Source organism: Bactrocera latifrons, unplaced genomic scaffold, assembly GCF_001853355.1.
Source record: "Bactrocera latifrons isolate USDA-ARS-PBARC rearing strain unplaced genomic scaffold, ASM185335v1 scaffold_296, whole genome shotgun sequence".
In the NCBI taxonomy this organism is placed as follows: domain Eukaryota; kingdom Metazoa; phylum Arthropoda; class Insecta; order Diptera; family Tephritidae; genus Bactrocera; species Bactrocera latifrons.
In genome coordinates, this window is record NW_017536585.1 from 103,161 (window position 1) to 116,850 (window position 13,690).

General features: G+C 33.7%; 1 protein-coding gene and 1 long non-coding RNA gene across 2 annotated transcripts in view; one reads left to right on the forward strand and one right to left on the reverse strand.

Moving 5' to 3' along the window:
- LOC108970299 (4-aminobutyrate aminotransferase, mitochondrial) overlaps nucleotides 1–13,690 on the forward strand; it is a 63,759-nt gene that overhangs the window by 22,701 nt on the left and 27,368 nt on the right. The gene's annotated exons all lie outside the window — the stretch shown is intronic.
- Nucleotides 1,981–3,094, reverse strand: LOC108970300. Its single transcript, XR_001993472.1, has 5 exons — nucleotides 2,915–3,094; nucleotides 2,776–2,853; nucleotides 2,583–2,658; nucleotides 2,207–2,419; nucleotides 1,981–2,128 (listed from the first exon to the last, which is right to left on the reverse strand). It is a non-coding gene; the product is annotated as an uncharacterized LOC108970300 (long non-coding RNA).

A 13,690-nucleotide genomic window follows, 5' to 3' on the forward strand; every position in this document is an offset into this window, starting at 1 on the left:
ATAATGATGCAAAGAAAGCATTTCAACAGCTAAAAAATGCGTTAATATCTGATGAAGTAATACTACAATACCCTGATTCCAATAAATAATTTACAGTAACAACAGATGCTTCTGATCATGCAATAGGAGTAGTACTCTCTCAATCTGACAGACCAATTGCGTTTATATCGAGAACTGTTGGGCAGTAAAGACTTTTAATGGTTATCTTTATGGTGGTTCTAAAGTAAAAATTTATACAGATCACGAACAACTTGCACGTGATTGTAATTGGAAAGGTGGAATAGCGATTAAAAGATGGAGGTCGTACTTGGATGAGTACAATAAGGAATTACTCTATGAACCAGGAAAAGAAAATGTTGTAGCCCATACATGTTTCGAGTACCAAAAAAAAAAATGAAGTTAATTCAATAACAGAAGCGCAACACAGTGCTGAAAGCTCTTCTCGTAATCTTATTCCCAGCGTTGAGCTACCGATAAACGCTTTTAAAAACTAAATTTTTATTTACAAAGGACATGCTTCTGACTACAAGTTTACCATTCCATTCCCTACATTCCATAAAGATGCTGTTTTTCAACCAACGTATTCTAAAATAAAATATTGAGAAGGTACTTAATTCCTTAAATAATAAATGGAATCTACACGACAGAAGACTTAATGGGACAGATTCAAAGACTGTATCCAGAATATTTGAAGTTCTTAAAAATCAGATTTACCCAAATGAAGGTAGAAGACATAATAAAAGAAACAGACCTGGATGAGCCAATTTTACAGATTCACAACAGGACTCAGAGGAACGCTCAGGAAAACAAACTGCAACTATCAAAGAAATATTATTTTCTGAAAATGAGACAAAGAATAGCTATAGTGGTAAAACAATGCCATGTATGCAAGGAAGAAAAATATGATAGGCATCCAGCAATTGCAGAAACCCAATACCTAAGTTTCTTGGGCATAGGCTTCATATAGATATATTCTCAACTGAAAAAAGGAGTCTTAACAGCACTAGACAAATTTTCAAAACTTACACAAGCAAGAATAATTCAGTCAAATCAATAGATTTGCATGACATTTTATTTTATTATGGAGCGTTATAGTAGATAACGAAAAGTCTCTACAACTATTACTAATTATAAACGTTTTTAAAGCCCCGCCACTGTAAACGGACATGTTGAAAGATTCTATTCCACCCTATTAGAAATTATGGGATGCTTAAAAACAAAACAGGTACATCGGGCATTTGACGAATTAGTAGACAGAGCTGTCTATGAGTACAATTCCTCAAAACATTCCGTAATAAAAAAACGCCCACTAGAATCTTACTCTTATGTATGGTTGCCAATGGCAAAGACAACCCTGCGAGAAGCATACTGGTAAAATGACTAGTAAAACGACCTGGAGCCGTGACGGGGACTTTCCATAAATCTTTCAGTCACACTCTTTTGACCGTTTCTTTCCATTACGTACCTAATTGTGTGTTTGTATATACCGTTCTTACTCAAAGCTTAGTAGCATAACAAAATGTATAGCTGCACCGCTCATTCACGTTATATGTGCCCAGTGTTTTACCAGTAAATTAACTAGTAGCTTTTCAGCAGATTTACTAGTTTACTGACGGTCATTTTTTGAGAAAATGTTTGGTGAAATGAGAGTAAAACTTCTAGTAGTTAAATGCATAGTGAAATACTAAGGTTTTTTACTTGCCATAATGGAATGCCGCAAAATATATTTAGAAATAAAAATTCATTTTTTGTATGTTTTCTTTTATGCTAGTGTTTTAAGAAAAATTTACAATTTTATTTTAAGTTTTTTTTGTTCAGCAAATAGCATTTGTGCTTTTGCCTGTTGTGGCTTTGCTCAACGCTCTTTCGGACTTCCTTTTCGAAGTCGATGCGTAGATGCAGTTTGAAAATTTCTGAAACAAATAAAACATAATAATAGAAAACTTGGTAAATAAAGTAACAATAGTATTACCAAAAAAACAACGCTAACTATTTTTAATTTTGAAAGCGATTTCTTCCTGCACCTCCCATGCCAATTGAACAAACTGAGCACTTCGTCGCCAAAAACTCGCTTCATAACTTCGCCAATATCCCCAGAAGTCCCCTTTAAAGTGAAAAGATGTGTTATCTGTAAAGATATTTGTGATTTTGTTAATTCATAAACATGTGTACTCAAAGAAAAAAAAAAAACAAAAACAATACTCACAACTGCATCTTCATAATTTTTTTCTAATATCTTCTCCTCCAAATCAAAGACCGCATCCAAGGTCTGCATTGGCATAAGAACTGCCAGTTCGGTGCGAAAGTCTTCGCAACGTTCTCCAGAGATGCGGCATACTGTCTGCTGCACCTTTTTTACTAGGACTTTCGTCTCTCGCACAATTTTGTGGTGGGCCATGACATCAGTTTTATTAATTATCTGAAATATGTATGTAGATAGTAATAATTGATATACATCTGTGTAATTCAATTTTGAATTTAGCTGCTATTTTTGCACACAGAGGTGTAGGAAAATTTGCATTAAAAAATATATAAAATGTATACTTCTTTAAGGAAGTGACCTAAATATAATGATCACTTACGTTTTCTTCCAATTTGTCCAGCCGACTTTCCAAGTTCAATTGATTTTCCAAATTAAATCTTACTTGGCCATTATATCTGTAAGAATAAAATTATTTGTAGCAAGTTCATACTTCTATATACTAAGAATAGTTAGTAAAAGTGGTAAAAAAAAACTATTGACTTTAATGTTTTACGTAAAGTGGTTAACATTACCTTTGTTTACATCTAAGACCTCGGAAGCAGTTGCAGTTTCTTCAGAGCAAAACATGTTTTGGCTGTGCGGAGTGAGTACTGTAAAACATTTCATAAAGTCTGAAGAAAGTTATTTCTATATTTATTTCGAAATTCTTACCTTGACTTGAAGAGCTAGCGTAAAAATTATGTGATAGTTKCAYTWTTTTCCTTTTTAAGCCCTTAGGAGTGGAAGTTGATGGTGGCGTCACATTAAAAATATCATTCGACTSCATCGTATTGCTCCAACGATGCATTATTTTAAAAAGAAAAATATATATAAATTAGTGAAATTCTAAGTTGAACAGATTTGCTAAACAGCAGAATAAACTAGTGTGCAAAGTCATAAAAGAGGTGGTGTAAAATTGGAATTAAAAGAAAACGATTTTCATGAGGTACGCAAAAGCATTTGTATTTAATTTTTCTTTTTTTCTTCACTTAACCCACTTGCTAGTAAAATGCCAAGAGCAGAAAATGATTCAAGGGGTTCACTAAAGTAATTACTGATTACTTTGAGAGGTCCCGTCTCTTGACTGAAGCAAAACGAATCTTTCTCTTTTTTAGGATTTATAGCAAACGTGTCAAACATTGAATTGTTTTCTTCTACTAAATTGTTTCTTTCTTCAATTCTTAAATATTGCTGTTGCAAAATATTCGTTGGGGATTTAATAAGTTTTTTTAAGCGCTGCATGTAATTTTCAAATTTGTAAGCAGAAAATGTGTCTAAGGGACCAAATTCTGTAGCACTTTCAGACMAATRAAGTAGGCCATGCAGGTTAAAACTTATCAAATGTTCCCCATAAATATTGCCAAACAAACTAACAAACTCCTCTAATAATTGTTGTACAATATTTGCTTCTCTTTTGTAAGACCTTTCGCAAGAGAGAATACGTATACTGGCATGTAGTAAAAGAAAATGRTAGTACAAATCTTCATCAACACAATTTTTTAAAATAAATATACCAGAGTATAATAMAAATTGTCGATATTCAGTAGATTTCCAACTTTTTAAATCATTGAGATTTCTGCAAACTCTTCCGAATTCAGAAGGAACCCAAGAAGAAAAAAAATTGATCTTTTGATTCATTACGTTAACGTTTACTTTACTTACTATAAGGTGTAGCAGCTTTTTAACTACACCTAAATCGACGAGGTGCATGGGATCTAAAGGGAATTGAGAAACCATTCCAAAAGCTGCTACTTCTAGCACGTTTTCTTGTACCCGAAATTTTATAATATGGTGTGCCCGATCATTTCTATTTTTGAATGAAAAATCTGTTCTTAATTCACTTAAATTTTTAGAGAAGCATACCCTTCTTTGATTAAATGTGCCTACTTGACAACATTTTGGGCAGCCGTGCTTTGAATTGTGATTTTGAACCCCAGTCACAAAAGCTCTCGCTGGCGAATCACACGTAAACAAACGAATATTAAAACTTTTCAAAATTAGATTTATTAAACCGACTTTTAACCCGTTTTTTCTCAAGTACACTACCTTGTCACAAAATTCTTTCATAAATTCATTTGTGCAATTTGGTTTCTGTTTTCGTGAGAAGCAGGCAATGGTGAAAGGAGTGGTTTTCGGAAAGCCAACAATTGAACCAAGAATGGGCCATAGGGCTCTGTTCGAACTTTTAAATAGCCTTAAGCCGTCGATTCCAACATCTATTAACACTTCACTTTTTTCATTCAAAAATGGAAATGAATTTGATTCAAAATGCTTTTGAATGCCAATATACGTAAATTTTCCGCCGGAGATATTCTTTGTAACTGATTTAATTTTTGTTGATTCAAGCACAGTTTTTGCAGACAAGGGCAAATCATGCACTCCTATTTTTCTTAAAACACTGAGAAAATCGCTCGATACGGCTTGAGACACATTATTTTTAATTGAAAAAGAATCTTCAGGAGTAGAATGTAGTGCAGCGGCGGCAGCTTCGCCATCTTCCCCATCAGCACGCGCAAATTCCGATAAACTTTCGTATCGCACTGAACTTCTTTCACACTCCTTTTTAACTTTGCACATTTCATTATAAAATGTTTTCCTCTTCATTTTTTGTATAAATAATATCACTTTACTCACCTGATGTAATTATTTTGTTCTCGTTAATTCACTCGCGTGTCTTTTTGCGGCTTTCGCGTTCACTTGTAAATATGCAATTAATTGTGATGCATACATATGTATGTCGTGCTGCCACTGACATGAAAATAAATGCCACAACAGGTGGAATTGCTTTCTCTTCTTCTAATTTGCCCGAATTTTTAAAAAAGCTTTGCAAATTAATTGATTTTGTCGATTGGGCAACACCATTTTCTTCGTTTTGGTCTTTGCCTACTTTTTCGGTAAAATGAAACATTGCTCCATTCCTATGCACACAATATGCGCGAATGAATAAAGCATAATGTGAAAGTTTGATGTTGTTTCTTTTTGCCAATCATTACTACAAATTTTCAAAATGCGTTTTTATGTATTGGTAAAAATGCTTGAATGTGTTTGAGAATCGGTTATGGAATTTTTGCAGGGTAATCTCGACATTACGAAGTATACGGACGCACATACCATTATAATTTGTAAAGGAATATTGAACAAACGTCATTCCTAAAATTAATTATCTTAATAGATCTTCAGCAAATAGAAATCGAACTTCTAAAAATCCGTGAACATATCATTAAAGGTCTTAGAAAAAGATATCTCTTTCATACTCTAATTCAAGAAATAGTACAATCACTCACTGTATTAAATACACTCACTTTCCAAGACCGCCGAACTAGATCAATAAATCTGTCTGAAAATATGTTGCAGGAAATTCAGATCATGATGATCTTTTAATGATACAAAATAATCTCAATAGCTTTAATACAAACAAGAACAATGAGATCAATATAAATAAACAACTACAGAACAGAATTAACGATTTAACTACAAATTTGTTGAAAAAATACAATCAGGAAAGACAATTTGTTTAATAATGAAATAGCAATGAGTTTCCAAAATCATGTTAGACCAATAAAAGAAGAAATAATAAACGTTAAATATGCAACTCAATGGGCAGAACAAAATGTAATAAATACTTTACTTCTAAATGAAATATAATTACAATAAGTCCATAAAATGTTTAAAAAAAATAAGATAACAACTCTAACAGTCGAAAAATGTTAGAGTACGCTGATATCGGTTTTTTCTGAAAATTCTATGTTAAATGTATTTTTTGGTACATTTAACATATAAATAATAAATATATAAAAATATATCCAATAATATAAACAATTTTAAAAAAGATACAACCATTAACTTAAGAGAATCAAAATGTATTTCTAAATTAGTTGAAGGGAAAGAATCGCTGTGTAACTTCAGTAATGCAGACCATATCCCGGAAATCGAAGAGATTGACAACAGCTTAATCCTACTTAACTTTAACGGCAGTCTAATACAAAATAATATAACCCGTCATCTGAAAGCAACATATCTCGTACACTATTGGAATGAGAACATAACCATTATTAATGAAGAATTCATCAAGAAGGAGAAAACTATATTGAATCCCGGAACACCACTCATCTAAATACAGATTTCTCCTCGAACCGTATCGCTATAATTTTTTTATCGGCCATTATTATAGGAATAATTGTAATACAAAAATTCTGCATAAAACCAAAGGAAAACCTAATCCTACAAATTAGAAAAGTTCCCACACAAATCATGAATGAAACAAACAATTTTCCTAGATCTATACAACCACAATTTAAAGCCTACTTTACGGAGCATCTCGACAGGATAAATTTTATGTTATACTAACTGTATTGCCGTGCCTATTACCTGTGGAGACTCCCTATTGCTTAATATATGGAATATTAATTAGTATGCCATAAATTGAAAGCAATAAGCTGCCACTTCAGCAGTTTGACAGCGCAGTTTTCATTTCCATGAAAATTTCGAAGAGCCAACATATCCCATTTACACATATGGCGACGGAATTTTCATTTCGGTGATATTAAATTTAGGCGAGTATTAAGACGGTTGTGTTATGTTATAAAAATTAAGTACATTTTCAAAATCAAAATATCATTGCTCGTATTAAATATTTTAAATTAATTGGTATACAAAATTTATGCCACAATTTTTATATAGCAGTCCAAATATATGAATTCTTATTTTTCTCAGAAATACATGTATAAAAAAGGATTTTTCTTCTTTTTCCCCAGAAGTGCATTCGTAAAAAAAGATCTTTCTCCGTTTTTTATTTTCCACTTTTCCACAGGACTTAAACAGTTCAAGAACTCAAAACATGCGCTACATCAGCTCGAACCTACCAACCCGGCGGCATTTCGCAAATCTGTATATGTATATATAAATCTTCTGACCGTGTGTTTGTAACTGAACTGCTCCTAAACGGCTGGACCGATTTTGATGAAATTTTTTTTGTGTGTTCAAGGAGATTCGAGAATGGCTTAGATTTTCAAACTAATTTTCATTTGTAATTAAATGGTAATTTTGGAATGTTTTACATTGGATCCGATAGACTACCATCGCAGTATCCAATATTCAATACTTAAAAGGCGGTCTGTAGACCAATAGCAAGTTTTCATAATAATGTGGACAGGGTTGTTCGTTCTTAAATTGGGTGATTCAGTACATCTATAGGTAGCCATTACATTTTTTTCATACCTGCTAACTATTGGAGAGAACAAGAATGCATAACAAGCGTCGTCAAGGCTTTGTTGATACTTTGTTAGATTATGGGCGAAGGACGCAAATGCATTCATAACAAACCAAACGCCATATCTAAAATAAAAGTATAGCGGCATAATTGAAGTGTTGAGCAGTGCAATATTTAAATGGTAACGATAAAGTATATATACTTCAAACTGATCTTTATTAATAATTAATAATAAACTTTGCTAAATATTAGGAATAGTGAAATAGAACTGCAACTAAATGCACAGTGCAATGAATTAAAACTGGCTCAGCTCAGTAATCCTTCGATGAATAGTGTACCACGGGCATCCCAAAAGACTCATGCCATAACCTTGCCAGCCGATTTTGTGTCTTGCGACGCAAGAGAACCGTTTCATAATATGCAGTCCACTAGGCTGACTGTTGACTCGACTCGACAAAAACCCCCAAAAACCAATGCTTCTTAACGCATGAAATGTTTTTTTATCAACTTTTTTGTAAACTAACACAAGTTGCTTCACCAAAAATGCGATATCTCTTTAACTACCTACCATATATTAGTTGTACTACCTATGTATCAGCCACAGTAAAACGTGGCTAGTCTTGTATATAAAAATAAGTCGCAAAATCTGTTGCTAAGCGCATAACTCAATAACGTCTGGATCAATTTGGCCAATTAATTTTTTTAAATGTTCGTTGAAGTTCAAACATGGTCTTTACGGCGAGAAAAAATCTAATAATTGTCGGAAAACCCCTAAGAGGCATTTTCCTTTTCACATACAAACGAATGAATATTTGTTTGTTAGCATCGCTAAGAGAACGACTCCACCAATCTTAATGAAATTTTCAGAGTTTGTTCCTTTTGGTTGTTGGATCGGGGGAGGTTTAGAAATAAAAATATCTTATACTTTTCATGAGGTAAAGTCGGAAAATTGGAGAATTTCAAATCAGATCATATTGATGAAATCATTTCTGCGGAAATTCCTTATCCAGAGATAGATGCAAAATTATACGAAGGGGTGAAAATCAATATTCAGGGTTCATGGACCTTGCGGACATCACAATCCCACTTCGGTTTGTATGTCTAACTATAAATGTACAAAACACTATATATTTATTTTTCTTTCGGAAACGCAAACTGGAAATGATGGATATATATGTACTGTAGGGGCGTCGCTCATGAGACGACAATGGCTGAACATTTAGCATTCAATTTAGAAGCGTGAACATTCAAAACTCATGTCAATGTTGAGTATTGCAGTTTGGTGATTTCGATCAAATATGTTACAAATACGTCAATAAGAAAAACAGCATGGCGATTATTGACCTTGAACGAGATGAGATCAGTAAGTATCAAATGGGTCGATACGTGAACTGCAATAAAGCGCTTTGTAGGATATTTACTTTTGCAATTCATGAAAGTTTTCCGACTGTTGTGCGTCTCGATGTTCAATTTCATTTAAGTCTTGCTATTGTGAATAGTACAGTGTGTGCAACTTTTTGAGAAGAATATCAGCAATTGCAATTGCTGGAACAAGATAATCACTGGAAACAAACGATGGACAATTCGATAGCTACTTCACATGCCACTAAAGTTCGCATATTTTTCGCGAAGATCATTTCGACATATCAGCCTTAAAATTCGCGGCAGTTATGGGATACGAAAAAAATTACGTGGCCGATGACATTTTCCATTGTATTTGATAAGAATTGGAAAATTTCGGTTGATACTTCCAGTGTTTTGATATCAATTTCACCTGCCTTTTGTCAATTCATTTCAACGTGCAATTTTAGCTCCCAAAAATACCGATGTTAATGACTTAAACTAGAATATTCAAAGTCAAATTCCGGATTGTGTTCATACAAATCGATCGATCGTTTTGACCATGAAGACGAAGCCGCGAATTATCCAGTGGAGTTTATAAAATTTTTGGAGAGGCTTGGTGTGCCGCAGCATCATTTGCGCCTCAAAGTTAGATCTGTCATTATTATGTTTTACTATCTTCATGCGCCAAAACTGTGTAATGGAATCCGACTGATTGTGACGCAGTTATCGAATACAAGGAGACAGCCACAGACTTTCCAGGGAAAATTGCATTTGCCATGACAATCAACAGGACACAAAGATAGTCGCTAGACGGGTGTGGCATACATCTGTTCTGTGTTCACGAGTTGGAAACCCATCTTCTCTGTACATTTACGCACCTGATCAGAAACGAAAAAACTGTTTATCAACCTCCGCTATATTAAAAAAAAATGTAGAAAAATCGCAAATAAATGATTTTGTGATAAGTGAGTTTATCTAGGATAAAATAAAAATTTCATGAGCTCAAAACATGCGCTGCATCAGCTCGAACTTAGCTACCCTACGCCTTTGCGCAAATGATTATGTCAAGATTAAAAATGCCCACATACAGATTTGGCAATGGCAGTAGCAATACATTTGACAGTTAGTATGCCATAAATGCTTGCCTGTTGAGATGCCCCGCAAGGACATGTAGGAATGCAACATTGTTAACGCTCAACAACATAAAAATTTTTTTAAAATAAAACATCCGTTGCAACTCCCAGAATCGAACGACATTATTACTGATGATTGAAAATAAACAATCATCCATTTCAATATATTGTAAGCTAGGATATTTTTAAGATACTATGTTCAGTTACATTTCTTAACTCAATAAAGCAAAACTTACATGCATGTTGCATGTGAATGTATATATGTGTATGTGTTTATTTATGTTTTCGACTGTCTCTACCTTATCTAATAAGTGTGGACAGTATAATTTATTACAATAGTTAGAAGTACATATTTATCATCTTATTTAACATTTGTAAAATATGTAAAAGTGTCTAAAAATATTGCTGTATTCCGCCCTTTAGTAGCTACAAACATGTTCAATTTTGAACATTCTACCTGGCGGCAAAATTAAATTCTGAAAATATGACCGCTATTTGCGACAACGGTGTACCTTTGATGTTACGCTGCGTTTGCGTTATAGTATTCTCGTGCTTCTATTAGATTTTGCATTTTCTTGTTGGAAACATTTCTCTTCTTCTCCCGAGCAGAGTGGACATATTTTACTGATCGGCCTTTTCACTGTACTATTTTGTGTTTGATTGGTTACTACTCTCACCATTCAATCAGATCCTTTATGCGTTTCAGTAATTTTTCCCATCGGCCATTTAGCTGCATGAGAAGTCTCGTTTCTTATCAACACTTGCCTTTCTTTGAAGTCGCTCATCGGTTGCTTCCATTTATACCTTTGTTGTAAGGAATGTAAATATTCTTCTTTTCAAAATTGGCATTTCATTTTTTGAAGAAGATTCCATCTATCCAATGTCGTCAAATTTGTTTTCTTGAAACTGTTCCGGTGCCCTGGAGTAAGTATATTATTGTTTCCGTAATCTTCTCCAGTTGTCAAAAGTAGGCGTGAATTCAAATTTCTTTCACTTTGTGTTAACAATGTATTTAATTCTTCATATGTGAGAATGTTATCTCCTATCATGCGCTTAAGATGATGTTTCATAGATTTAACACCTACCTTCCAAATTCCTCCAACATGAGGGCTTGCCGGGGAATAAAATTCCACTTGATGCCTTCTTTTTCTATAATTGGTGCCATAACCCTGTTATAGCCTTGACAGACGGCAAAAGTTGATTGCCATTTTTATGATATTTCTAATGAAAATGGATAGAAGATAAACATTGCATTTGTTAGCAGACTCATTTTTACAAAACCATTTTTTATTACAAAAACATATTATATTAACGCGTTCTTTTTAGAACTGTATCATAACATTAAAGTTCTTGTTTTATAGTATTCAAAATTTTAAAACCAGCTGTCAGTGTTGCTTGTTTTTTATTCACAATAGATTAAAATTGGCCATTTACTACAATGCTGCCAACAATGCAGCTAACTTTCTAAAATTTTGAGGATTTAATGGGAGTTAGCAACGGAGTTATCTTCACTAACTCCTAAATTAATCCGGATTAATGCAGTTACTGCTTCAATTTGTGTTAATGCAGTTAATCCGGATTAACGTAGTCGTCTGTTAATGTTATTATTTGTAATAACTAGTTTCATGCCTTTGTCCAAAGATCTAGCTGCTCCCACCAAATTTGTTCCATTATCAGCCGTAATGCAGACAAAAAAGAGTCCGTTGATAAATAACTTACGACTTCAAGATGAATTGCTTTCATTGCCATACATACAAAGACATCAATATATCCTTTGTATGATTTTTGGCCTGTACCTTTTGAGCAGCTTATTTGGAACGGTTCTACATAATCCACTCCGGCATTATTAAATGGATGGCTGGGGTCGGCATGATGCTGAATTTGCCATTATTTGTGTCATCACTTCTTGGCTCTATCGAGCAATATCTGCTGAGTTGTCACTTGATTTCGTATACCTAAATTCAGCATCCAGAATCATCTCATTGATATTGTTTACTCTGGTGCCTACACACTTCTCTTTGTTGTTAACCATCAAATCACTCTATTCATAAATTTAACACCACAAATTCATTTTTTTAATAATTAGCCAATAGATATGCAAAGTTCTAATTTGTGTTTTCCTATTTTTAATAGGGTTTACTTGGCTTTTGGCTAGCAACAGCCAAACACTTGTTACACTTTTGCATATATTACTGCTGCAAATGCTTTATCAGATGCGTCTCCAAATGCGTGCAATTCCGAATTGGTGTTGTTATTTGCATCGTTCCACCGTGGAATAGTTATTTTATCTTATACATCTAATTGTTTAGAGAATTTCAGACACATTCCTGAACCTCCTGTCATGAGATCGTCCATATAAAAATTGTTATTAATGACGTCATGCACGTTTTCATTGCCTTTGCAATAAATGTTATCAATCTCTTTTAACGTTCTCACTGCTAAAAATGGTGCTGCTGCTGTGCCATATGTGACTGCTGCAAGTTTAAAATCTTTTATTTTATCCTGTGAATTTTTCCTCCATAGAATATACTGGTATTCCTGATCTTCCTCTCTGACTTTTATGCGCCGATACATCTTTTCATCATCAGCACTCATTACATAACGCCACATAAGCCACTTACAATGATATCTACAATATCTCTTGTAACGTTCTCACTGCTAAAAATGGTGTTGCTGCTGTGCCATATGTGACTGCTGCAAGTTTAAACTCTTTTATTTTATCCTGTGGATTTTTTCTCCATAGAATATACTGGTATTCCTGATCTTACTCTCTGACTTTTATGCGCCGATACATCTTTTCATCATCAGTACTCATTACATAACGCCACATAAGCCACTTACAATGATATCTACAATATCTTTCTGTAATCTTGACCCGATTAGCATTACGTCATTCAAACTGCATCCATTGTAGTTTTTGCAGATACGCCAAAGACTACTCTTAGTTTTGTTGTGGTGCTTTCTTGGATACATATCAGCTCCAATTACCACATCAATGCGACTTGGTTTGTTGAAATTCGGATCAGCTACTAATTCATTTTTACATATATACGCCTTCTTTTAAAATCTTTTTGTTGCGTGTTTTCCTAAGCATCTAAAGAATGGTTTAGGAATTTGCCGCATCGAAGTATGCCATTTGGCAGTCCTTACAACTTTGACTAGAACTTGTCTTTCCTGTTTGATTATTGTTAATTTGTTTTCTTATTGCCAGTTTACTCCTCGAGATAGATATCTCTGTGTTTTTTGCATGGAATTTTGGGTACGTATTGATGCCCCAAAAATGAGATTGCGTCCGACAAATTTTGTAATTCGGTCGGTTTTCGAACGGGTTTTCGTACTATCGAAGTACGAAGTTATCTAGATAATTTTCTTAAGACCAGCTATGCTTTTGAGCTGACTCATCCGTCAGCTGTGGTAGTTCTACTAGCCTCTCGAGATTATCATGAAACTGTTTGCGCGAGTTACGTTGTCTGCTGTTGTAACAGAAAAATATATTTAGTGAATAAAAAATTCCCCTATTTACCTTGCGGTTTGTGGTCCGGCTCTTTATTGATTATCTTCTCTCATTCTCAACCACCCGGCATAATTTAATTAATGTTTATGTAATACGATACCAAGTTCGTTATATATAAATGTGTGTTTGTATGGTTGTGGTACCGTATTATATTAAGATATTTATCAAATTTTATGTATATTTTTTATAATTGCAAAATACAAATATTTATAATTTCATTTTATTATTAAACAAAATGTTTCTTATTC